This window comes from Hemitrygon akajei, chromosome 5 (assembly GCF_048418815.1).
Source record: "Hemitrygon akajei chromosome 5, sHemAka1.3, whole genome shotgun sequence".
NCBI classification, from domain to species: Eukaryota; Metazoa; Chordata; class Chondrichthyes; order Myliobatiformes; family Dasyatidae; genus Hemitrygon; species Hemitrygon akajei.
Genome location: NC_133128.1, coordinates 175,081,575 through 175,094,073, shown reverse-complemented (window position 1 = coordinate 175,094,073; position 12,499 = coordinate 175,081,575). Strand labels below are relative to the sequence as shown.

Sequence of the window (12,499 nt, the reverse complement as noted above, 5' to 3'; positions counted from 1 at the left end):
TATGCTCATCTTGTTTGCTTAACAATATTAGTCTTTTTTTTAAAAAAAAAAGTACTTGTTTTGCATTTAATCTTGTGACCTTCCATCTACTAAGATACTACCCCTTATAGCAGCATCTTTCTGATGTCTGCAGCTCTCCTAATCTTCACTACATTGCCAAGTATTTCCACCTGCAAAGTTTAAATAGTTTAGAAGAGCTGAGACCTGGAACCATATATATATTTGGGGGGAAATACATGACAAACCTATTTCCATTCTGGAGAATTATCCATCAGCTACCATCTTGAAAGCATTAAAAAGAAGGCTTGAAAATTCCCTGAAATATAGAATAGCAAATATAATTTCTACCTTAAAAGTTGAAAAGGATTAGGCTATAAAATACACCTAATTTAAAATTAAATCCCTTTATTAAAGGAGTACTGTGCCTTGAATTTAGCAATCTCTTCTAATTTTTTCCTGGAAGTCTGGCTCTGATTTTTGTGCCCTCCTTTAGCTGTTTCATTCAAATTCCTGAAAACCAAATAGATCACCCTTAATCCTCCAAATGGCAGGGATTTGCAATCTAGTTTTTGTCATCGCTCCCAACTAATCCTTGGAGCCCTTGTAACATTCTGATGATTCTGTGAATTTTCCTAAGTCAATATATCCTTTCTTGGATAGAATAGCAGGAACTGAACACAATACTTTATCTATGGTCTGACCAATGCTTTGTGTAACTGGCAACACTTCTATAGGTTAACATTACATTCCTTTTTATTTGCTCTCTGTCTTTTGTACCTATTGCATTCAGTTTGGGAGTAGATCTGAAACTAGTTTTAATTATGTAAAGCAGTACACAGAAAATGCTGGAGGAACTCAACAGATTGGGTAACTTTTATGGAAATGAATAAACAAGTCAATGCTTCAGGCTGAGACCCTTCATCAGGTCTTGAAAGGAAGGGGGAAGATACCAGAGTAAAAGGTGATGGGGGAGGTAGAGGAAGGAGAACAACCTAGGTGATGGGTGAAGCCAGGTAGGTGGGGGGAGGGGATAGAGGAATGTAGTAAGAAGCTGGAAGGCAACAGGTGCAAAAGTCCAGGCTCGAGAGGAGGAGGAATCTGGTAGCTGAGGAGAGTGGCCTTTGGGAGAGAAAGGAGGAGGGGCACTAGCAGGAGGTGATTGGCCTCTTACCTCATCTGCCTGAATGGGGAATAAGAAAAATTACCGGAAGGAGAAATCGATGTTCATGCCATCAGGTTAGAGGCTACCTAGACAGGCTATGAGGTGTAGTTCCTCCACCCTGAGAGTGGCTTTATGACAGAAGACGAGACCATAGGCTGGTATGACAGAATGGGAATGTGGATAGGAATTAAAATGGTTAGTCACCAGGAAGTTCCACTTTCTGTGGATGGAGTGGAGGAGCTCAACAAAGCAGTTCCCCAATTTACGTGGGGTCTGACTAATGAGGCCACATCAGAAGCACAGGGTACAGAACACTGATATAGAGGAGGTCACCTGTAAAGGGAGTTGTATAGTTGAGCATACGTGAATGGGGAAATAGATTAAATGATTGGTGCAATACATTGTGAATATTTAAAGAAGTACTTCACAACTATCAAATACTTCACTGAGACATAAATATGCAAAAGGAGGATGATCCATCATCCAGAGCTAATGAAGGAAGTGGAAAACGGTCAACGTTTTGTTTTGGAACTTATTCTCAGAAGTGGGATGAATGGTAGTATTTGCTGGATCTCAAAGTTTTAAACTCTCAGTAATTTCAATTTAAAATAATTTTTCACGTCCTTAACCTTTGAAATATTATCAGTGTTTGAAGCTCAGAAATGAAATGAGGATTTTAAAGTAAAAGGACAAAAAAAATCCAAAAACTCATTGACCCTATGATTATTTTTAGTTTTCAGACATGACAGCAATATGAACCCGTTTAATATTTTTGCTTGAATTTTATTTTCTTTGTTTTATGGTGTGTCTTTTATTGGGTTGTGTTCTTAAGAATTCCTGTTGCATTATTCAGAAAGTCAGAAGGCATGGGATCCAGGGAAGTTTGGCCAGGTGGATTCAGAATTGGCTTGCCTGCAGAAAGCAGAGGGTCGTGGTGGAGGGAGTACATTTGGATTGGAGGGTTGTGACTAGTGGTGTCCCACAAGGATTAGTTCTGGGACCTCTACTTTTAATGATTTTTATTAATGACCTGGATGTGGGGGTAGATGGGTAAGTTTGCAGACAACATAAAGGTTGTTGGTGTTGTGGATAGTGTTGAGGATTGTTGAAGATTGCAGAGGGACATTGATAGGATGCAGGAGTGGACCGAGAAGTGGCAGATGGAGTTCAGCCCGGAGAAGTGTGAGGTGCTACACTTTGGAAGGACAAACTCTAAGGCAGAGTACAAAGTAAATGGCAGGATCTGGGGGTACATGTCCACAGATCCCTGAAAGTTGCCTGACAGGTAAATAGGGTTAAGAAAGCTTATGGGTGTTAGCTTTCATAAGTTGAAGGATGGAGTTTGAGTTGCGAGGTAATGATGCAGCTCTATAAAACTCTGGTTAGGCCACACTTGGAGTACTTTCCTGTTCTGGTCGCTTCACTATAGGAAGGATGTGGAAGCATTGGAAAGCAGAGGAGATTCACCAGGGTGCTGCCTGGTTTAGAGAGTATACATTATGATCAGAGATTAAGGGAGCTAGGGCTTTACTCTCTGGAGAGGAGGATGATGAGAGGACAGCCAGCTCCTCTTTTACCTTCCCAAATCATTGGGAAGGTAAAGAGGGAATATGAAAGTAAGCTAGCCAATAATATTGAAGGATACGAGAAGTTTCTTCAAATATATAAAGTATAAAATAGGTGAGAGTGGTTATTGGACCACTGGAAAACTATGCTGGAGAGGTAGTAATGGGGGACAACAAAATAGCAGACAAACTGAATAAATGTTCTGCATCAGTCTTCACTGGATGACACTAACAGTATGGTGGAAGTTCCAGGTGTCGGGGTCATGAAGTTACCATAACTAGAGAGGAGGATCTTGGGGAACTGAAAGGTGTGAAGGGAGATAAGTTACCTGAACCAGATGGTGTGCACCTGAGGTTTCTGAAAGAGGTGGCTGAAGAGATCATTGAGGCATTAGTACTGATCTTTCAAGAAGCAATAGATTCTGGAAAGGGTCCTGACGACTGGAAAATAGCAAATATCACTCTCCTCTTCCAGAAGGGAGACAGGCAAAAGAAAGAAAGCTGTCTGCCAGAGGGTGGTGCATCTGTGGAATTCTTTGCCCCAGTAAGCTGTGGAAGTCAAGTCTTTATGTATATTTAAAGCAGAGTTGGTCTTGATTGGTCAGGGCATGAAGGGATACAGGGAGAAGGCAGGAGATTGAAGCGGAGAGGAAAATTGGATCAGCCATGATGAAATGGCAGAGCAGACTTGATGGGCCAAATGGCCGAATTCTGCTCCTTTTGTGTTATGTAGCCTAGTCCATCACATGCAAAACCTTTCCCACCAATGAGTACATTTACATGGAAAACTGCCACAAGAAAGCAGCATCCATCATCAAAGCTCCTCATTATCCAGGCCATGCTCTCTCCTCACTACTACCATCGGGCATGAGGTACGAAAGCCTTGGGTCCCACAGCACCTGCTTGCAGAACAGTTACATCCCTACAATTTGGCTTCTGAACTAGTATGGATAACCTCATACACCCCAATGTTGAACTGATTCTATGACCTAAAAACTCACTTTTAAGGACTCCTCATTACTCATGTTCTCAGTATTTTGATTTGCAGTTTGTCCTGCACATTGGCTATTTGCCAGTATTTGTTTTTGTATAATTTTTATAAAAATTCCATTGTAATATTTTTCCTGCAAATGCCTACAAGAAAATGAATCTCAAGGTAGTATATGGTAACATATACATATTTTGATAATAAATGTACTTGTAACTGGGAGGGGTTGGTTTGGTCTTTAAATAGCCTTGCTTTATTATGATTTAATTAGTTAATTTACAGAGAATCTATAACTTCCATTCAACTATTCAAACAATGTAACTAATATCAAAATTTTGACTTGAGTCAGTCATCTTACATAAGTGTTGAAAATATATCTGTTAAATGCCAGTGCAGTAGTTTATGCATTTAATAATTTTACTTTGCAATAAAGGAAGAACTCTTAATCACTTGCATGTGAATTTGATGTTTTAAAAATAATTTGAATATAGATATATATTTGATATGGGCACAAGGATCTTAATTTAGAGACCGGTAGAATTAAGATCATGGGTCTTGATTTGATCACTAGTATTAAGTAAGGAAATTTTACCAGGATGTTATCAAAACTTTACTGATTATTGCATATTCAACAACTTTCATTGAGTTGATGGTTTATAACTGTATTTGAGTTTTATACTTAATATTTAAAGAGCAGATATTTTAGGGGTTGGCACAGCTAGGAGAAATGGAACAACATTTTTTGTGGGCAGTTAAGTACAATTTTTGGCTTGGTGCAGAAGGAATATCCTAAACATAAATAGAGATCTTTTAACTAGCCTGCTATTTTTAACATACACTTGCATCATTGGGATAAATATATTTACTAACCACTGAGGTTACTTACCAACAGTGACTTCTGTCAGAAAAGCTGTCAGCTTTTCCAATAGGTAATCAATCAAATGGCTGTTACGCCACTGGCGTTTAGGACAGCATTGAAGGTCCTCCATTTGTGCCTCTATGCTACAGTGCAAAGTTGTCTTTGGTCTCGAGTGATTCCTTTGCCCCTCAGGTCCGATGAAGTGCTGTCTTGATGGAGTTGGCCTTGCTTCTCACCACATTTTTTTCATGATGATTGTGGCCATGTCCATGTTATGTGCTATCTTTATCCATTTGATGGCATGTTTTAGCCAGATAAACAAGGATGCAGCTTGATAATCTTACAGAACAATAGGTATCATCATGGGTAGATTTCTAGATTCAAGCACATCCGTGACCTTCATTGCCTTCTCATTAGTATTTGTACCTTTAGGTGTTCAAGTTCTGAGTATCCCCTGAGCATCTTGCCCTCTCTTTCTCTCTAAGATGCCTCCTTAAAATGTTAGTAAGTCAAAATAGAAGTAGAAAACTCTAGAAACGGTGAACAGAATTGGGCAGTATCCAAGTTAAGAGAAAGAGTTAATATTTCATGTTAATGAACTTTCATCAGATGACCTTTGATTTGTGGGGAGATATATAGAGCACTTGTCACTTATCTAAATGCTTCATTTTGCTTAGTGAGAAACTTTCTTTAAATATATACTGAAATGCATTTATTTGATTCGTATATTGGATTAATTTTTGTATACAGGCAGTCCCTGGGTTACGAACGAGTTCCGTTCCTGAGTCCGTCTTTAAGTCGAATTTGTACGTAAGTCGGAACAGGTACATCCTGTATTATTTAGTGCCAGTTAGTCAAATGTTTGTCTTAGTACATAGTATATATTTTACCTTTCTATGCATATAAAACACATAAGAAACCTACGTATTTCAATAATTAAATCAGTGCGTTGCTTAGTAATAATTGTAGCTTCAATTATATTAGTGCCCAAGAATGTGGTAACCCGCCTCAATGACTATTGTACAGTAGCACTTGCATCCACTGTGAGGAAGAGCTTTGAGAGGCTGGTGATGGAACATTTTAACTCCTGCCTGACGGAATGACTTGAATCTGCTCCAATTTGCCTACTGGCACAACAGGTCCACAGCAAATTACATTTCATTGGCTCTTCACTCATGCCTGGAACATCTGGACAGCAAAGATGCATATTTCTTCCTTGTGTACAGCATTGTATTCAACTGTCATCCCCTCAAAACTAATTAATATGCTCTAAGACCTAGGCTTCATACCTCTTTGTGCAACTGGATCCGTGATTTTTCTCACTTGCAGACCCCAGTCAGTTTGAAATGGCAGCGTCATCTCCTCTGTCAGCACAGTGCACCATATGGATGTGTGCTTACCACCCAGCCTGTTCTATTCGCTGTTTATTTATGACTGAGGCATAGTACACCTCTAATGCTATATTTAAGATTGCTGACTGTTGTTGGCTGAATCAAAGGTGCTGATAAGTCAGCATATAGAAGGGAGATTGAAAATCTGGCTGAACAGTGCCACAATAACAACCTCTCACTCCCAACATTAGCAAAACCAAAGCGAAGGAAACTGGAACTCCATGAGCCAGTACTCATCAGAGGATCAGAGGTAGAGAGGTCAATAACTTTAAATTCTTCAGTGGTATCATTTCAGAGGATCTGTTCTAGGTCTAGCACAGAAGTACCATTATGGGTCTAGCACAGAAGTACCATTACAAAGTAGGCACTGCTGCACCTCTACTTCCTTAGGTTTCAGCATGTCATATAAAACTTGACAAATTTTCATAGATGCACAGTGAAGTGTGTACTGACTGGCTGTATCACAGCTTGACATGGAAACACCAATACCTTTGAATGGAAAAGCCTACAAAAAGTAGTGGACATAGCTTGGTCCATCCCAGCTAAAGCCCTCCCCACTATTGAGCACATCTACAAGAAACGCTGTTAGGAAAGCAGCATTGATCATCATGAAAGCAGTGTCACAGGTTGACGGTAAATGAAAATGGCATTTAGCATGCAAGCCTTCAGTACAGAGGTTAGAACATTATGTTGCATTTGTACAGGGAGCTGGTGCAACCACTCTTGGAATACAATGTACAGTTTTGGTCACCCTGTTACACTAAAGTTGTGGTTAAACTGGGAAGAGTCTAGAGAAGATTTATGAGGATGTTGCCAGGACTAGGAGGTGTGAATTATCCAGAGGCTGGCTAGGTCTGAACTCCTTGGAATGTAGGAGAATGAGGTGTTTAAAATAATGAGAGAAATAGATACAGTGGATGGTGATTGTCTTTTCCCCAGGGTAAAAGAGCCAAATCTAGGGAAAATAGGTTTAGGGTGAGAGGTGAAATATTCAAAAGGGACCTGATGGGGCACCTTTTTCATGAAGATGGTGGTGAGTATCTGCTAGAGGAATTGGTTGAGGCAGGTACAATAGTATCACTTAAGAAGCCCAGGGATGTATACATTGAGGAATGGGATTTGGAAGTATATAGGCTGACTCTACTTATTTACCCTTATATGGTAGAGAATTCTGAAGATTTTCAATCTATCTCTTTTAAGATTTCAGTTCTGGACTGCTCAGCAAGATATCCACTCTATTGAACTCTTAAGAATTTTGTAAGATTTCTTCTAGTTCTTTTAAAATCTAGGAAATAGTCAAATCCTGCAGAGAGCAAAACATTTCTGGTGCTAGTCTAGTGAATCTCTGCTGTCCTTTCCCTCAATGACAACAAAACAAGAGAGCTGGCTATTTCCATGGGTGGGAGAGGAGTGGTGTACATGCTCCTGTTTTACATCTACAGTGTTGAGGTTGAGAGAGTTGAGAGCTTTAGGTTCCTAAGAGTGAACATCACCAACTGCCTGTCCTAGTCCAACCATGTAGATATCATGGCTAAGAAAACTCACCAACGTCACTACTTCCTCAGGAAGTTAACGACATTTGGCATGTCCTCATTGACCCTTCCCAATTTTTTTTCAATGCACAATAGAAAACATCTTATCTGGAACATCACGGTCTGGTGTGGCAGCTGCTTAGCATATGACCTCAAGAAACTGTACAGAGCTGTGGATACAACTCAGCACATCATGGATACCAGCTCCCCTTTATGGACTCTATCTGTACTATTGCTGCATCGGTAAAGCAGCCAGCATAATCAAAGACCCCATCCACCCTGGGCATTCTGTCTATCAGATAAGAGATGGAAGAAGGAAAGTTTGAAATTGCATACCACGAGGCTGAAGGACAGCTTCTACCTTGTAATAAGGCTATTAAGTAATTCCCTAGTATGATAAATTGGACTCTTGACCTCACAATTTACCTTGCTATGATATTGTACCTTTAATTGTTTAGCTGCACTAGCTTTCTCAGTAGCAGTTACATCTTATTGTGCACTGTTATTGTTTTACCTTTATCTACCTCATTGCACAGTGTTAATGATATGATTACTGTATCTTGGTACTTGGACAATAATAAGTCAATTTTAATTCTTCTGTAAATGCATATCTTTTATCAAGTAGGGAGAACAAAAACTATACACAGATTCCAGGTGCAGCCCTGTTTAATTGCTAGTAGAATTTTTCTGAACATTATACATGTGTAGAGCTGAACTGGGGCACATTTGATCTTCCTTTATTTTATTGTTTAAACGATATACAGGTTCTCGTGACATAACCTTGGTTAGCAAAATAGATACAACAGACTAATGTAGATATGTGAAGCTTCTGTTGATTGGGGTTGAACATAAATGTTGCTAAATAGCTATCTACATAGTTGATATGCATGCCAGGGCAGTAATGTATGGAAAACAAGCTGCTGTCCATACAGCGTGCTCCCCCTCACTACGCAGCTGATGAATTCAAAGGAATGGCAGAGACTGATACAGTTTGGCACCAGCAGTGTCATAGGAATTGCCAGTCAGTGTTGAACTCAATGTAGGACTGCTTTAGGGACTCCAGTTCTGGATTTTTTTTCCTTGGAGCTTGCTTCCAAAGCCTTCCCCATGAGTGGACACAGCTGCAAGGTAGTGGAGATTTGAGAACAGAGTTTTTCTTCTCCAGTTTAGATCTAATAGTATGTAATTAGAAATGATCAATAAATAATTAGGAACCTCTGAGAAGAATTGATGACATGATGGAATTTTATGTAAAAAATTAAAAGTAATTTTGCTCAGACTGTATGTAACGAGCTTGAAAATAAAGAAAACTAGGCAAGTTCTGGATACAAGGACAGAATTGGCTATGGTACATAGGCAACCACAGTAAGAGGTAGGATGGTGAAGAGCTGGTGTCTATCTTTGCAAATATTAATGCATAGTACACAACAAGTATCTTCAAAACCAAAATCCAGGAAAATTCCTGCTGTAACTGCAAAGAGAATTTGTAAGGAAATAAGTACAAATAGAAAAGAAAACTAGAAGTTTTTGGACTTTTAGTAGGCCTTTGATGAGATGCCACTTAAACAAAGTTCAAGTGTAAAGCATTGGGGATAATAGTGGCATGGAGTGAGGTTGGTGTGCAAATGAAAGCACAGATTAAACAAATAGTTTACGATTTGGAAGGCTGTGTTTAATTGTGTTTGCAGGGGTTGGTGCAGTGGCTCCAACTGTGCACAATCCATATCAAAATCGGGTTTATTATCACTGACACGAAATTTGTTGCTTTGTGGCAGCAGTACAGTGCACAACATCGTGGCTTTCCCTCAAGGTCGAGGGTGATGGTCTTCGTTCCGTTGATCTATCACAGAGCGAAGATGCCTGTGCATGTATTTGTTTAACGTGTACTTGATGTTGCACTCCAAGAAGCACACGATACTTCACAAATCAACCAACTGATTCCAATGGCATGGAAACCATGACAATTGGAGCTGATGGATTTGTTGCAGCCTTCATCTGCCTTCACAGCCGTTGAATTCGAAGTAACTTCGTCCGCCTGTTCCATCGTTGAGGTCTTGGTTGGATTATTCTTTGTCAGGGATCTCACCCTCGACCTTACCGCCATGGGTGACCCTACCAGGAGCATAGCTCCAGACAGCATCACTCTCAGGATCTCAGGACCACACAAGCTTCTCCACCACGACAAGGTGACAATCCATGGAGAAGAGTGCACAACATAATAATATTTTTCAAAAGTGGAATAGTGAGCTAGTGTTGAGTTCATGGACCATTCAGAAATCTGATGCGGAGGGGCGGTATGTCTCAAGGCTCCTGTACCGCCTCACTGGTAGTAATAAGAGGACAATTAGAGATTTGGGTGAGGGGATCAAATGTAATTTTTCCAAGTTTGCTGATGACATGGGGATGGATGGCAGTGTGGGCAGCGGGGATGCCATAAAATGTTTGGAGGATACAAGTGGGCAAGTGAATGGTCAAGGATGCATCTTGGATAGAATATTTTAAATGGCAAGAGCTTTAAGTGTTATGGTTGTCCTTTGTATGTGATACCTTACAGCTTACATACAGGTATACCCAGTTTGAGCAGTATAAGGTATGTTGATTATTGCAAGAAGATTTGAGTACAGTCATAGAGATGACTTGCTGCAGCTAATATCAGTTTAGCAAAATTAATCTGGAATACTCTGTACAGTTCTGGCCTTTCAACCTAAGAAAGGATATACTTGAGATAAAGAGGGCAATGAAGGTTTACCATATCGATTCCTGGAACAGTAGATTTATTTCACAATGAAAGATTGCACAAGCTGGATCTGTATCTATTTGTGTTTAGAACAATGGATGATCTCATTAACGTGCAAAATCTTGCTGCAGGTGACAGCTAGCAAGGCATGTTTTGAGCCCAGGGTCACATTTTTGAATAAGAATTCGACCATTGGGTACAGAGATGAAGAAGTTTCTTCACCACAAGGAGAATAATTCTTTGAAATTCTCTGTCTCTGTAGAGTTTGGGTGCTCCGCCACTGATACTCAATGTTTAAGAAAATGAAGGCAAATTGAGTTGATGAATGTAATAGCACTGACTTACAAAATTAGCTGTGATCTTAGTGAATGGCAAACTGAGTATGAGGAGCCTAAAGTACTTTCTTTTTAAAGCAATATTATTATTTAAGAGATTTGTTGTACATAGCTACTACCAACTACTTTTCATCATCAGCAGTCTCTCACTAGTTTAGCTTTCTGTGGGTTTTGAACACTCCTCCATTAGACATCTTATAACATAGATTATATGCAACCATTTGGTGTAGCTAATACCGTTACAATGTTTAATAATTGCTACATTGTGAACACTGAAATAATCCATAATGTTTTCCATAGTGTATTTTCTATGGACATAACTGGCAAGGCTAACATTAATATGCTTGTTCAAAGTGCATGTATTATTAAAGTATGTTTGTAACATACAACCCTAAAATTTGTCTTCCCCAGGGACGGTCACGAAACAGAGAACAACCATAGAACCAACTCAGAAGGCATATTTCAGTACAGTACAGTACAGTAAAGGTGTTGGTGAGCCACTGTTATCTGAATGGTGGTGATATTCTTGCAGTGCTGTTGGGTGGGAAGTTGTGATTTAGACTGAGTAATATTGAAGGAATAGTGATATATTGCCAAGATGGGATATTGTGCAATTGGATAACTTTGTGGGTGATGACATCTGTCTTGTTCTGGATGTTAGAGGTTTAGGAGATGCTTCTGAACAAGACTTGAGCTGTAGAGACATGGAGATACACAACATGAAAACAAGCCCTCCAGACCAACTCCAAGTTGCCTAACTGAGTTATTCCCATTTGACTCATCCATATAATTATCTAATGTGTTGTAATTGTCCTGTGTATTTGCCTCTTTGCTCTGCATAGTTGCCACCTTGTGTTGGAAAGTGTTGCTCTTTGGTTCCTTTTTAAATCATCTTCTCGTATTAAGCCTATGCCTTCTAGTTTTGGATTTCATTGCTGTTGAAGAAGATTTCAGCTCTTTTCCTTGCCTATGCCCTCTCCCTCCACCCCCCCCCCCCAATGATTTTATAAACCTATCAGGTCACTCCTTAGCCTCTTGCACTCCGGGGAAAATAGTCCTAGCCGAACCACGCTTTCCAAATTATCCAAGACCTTCACCAGTGCAGTAATGTTTGTAGATGTTACACATTGCAGCCACAGTATGTTGTTGAAGGACACAGTGAATAATTAAGGAAACAATCCAGGCAAGCACACTGCTTTTTACTGGATAGTGATTGGCTTCTTGAGTGTTGTTGGACATGTTGAAATAGAGTTACATTTAACTTTTGATGGAAAGGCTTTGGATGCTTCAGAGAGAGTATGTCACAGGTTCCAGCTCTTGTACCCAAGTATTTATCTGGCAGTCCAGTTAAAATTCTGATCTTTGGTGACCCCAAGAATACTGTTAATTTGACAATTGATCTTGGTCATATTTTTGAATGTCATGTTTGGTTGGTTAGAATGTCTACTGCCTGCCATTTATGGTGAGGATGTATCTTGCTGTTTATCATCCCATGCCTGCAGTTTGTCTTGACTTTTCTATGTGCATGCCATGACGACTTATTTTCCTAAGGAGTTCTGAATAAAAGTGAATGTAGTGGTGTTATCAATGACATTTCCATTGCTCAAAAACCATTACATGTTAAGATAATTGCTCTGAGAAGCTCTGGCAGAGAAACAAAATATTTAAATTTGAGAAGATATCATTCTGATTTCACTTCTGTTATTTTTATGCGAAGTAGTAAAACAAGATGTAAAATTGATGCATTCTTAATGGTAAAACTTAATAGTAGGTTTTAAGGGTCTATTTTGAAAATCAAATTCCTGGAAGTTTTGGCTGCACAAGTAACTACAAATATGCTAAACTTACATTGATGTGAGATTTCTGTGGTCAGAGAAATTGTGAACCCATATACTGTATAATTGATGCAAAGCAAAAATCTGTCATTTTG

At 39.4% G+C, this 12,499-nt stretch overlaps 1 protein-coding gene across 8 annotated transcripts in view; it reads left to right on the top strand.

Moving 5' to 3' along the window:
* The window catches only part of tlk1a (tousled-like kinase 1a), a 137,491-nt gene that overhangs the window by 36,424 nt on the left and 88,568 nt on the right, over positions 1-12,499 (top strand). Inside the window, exon 1 of one of the 8 annotated variants that reach the window (XM_073047288.1) lies at positions 5,333-5,384. The exons of 5 other annotated variants lie outside the window; for them this stretch is intronic. The gene's annotated coding sequence lies outside the window, so the exon portion shown is untranslated. Of the gene's footprint in view, positions 1-5,332; positions 5,399-12,499 lie in introns of those variants that run through there. 2 more of the 8 variants (XM_073047290.1, XM_073047289.1) reach the window with 2 other exon arrangements.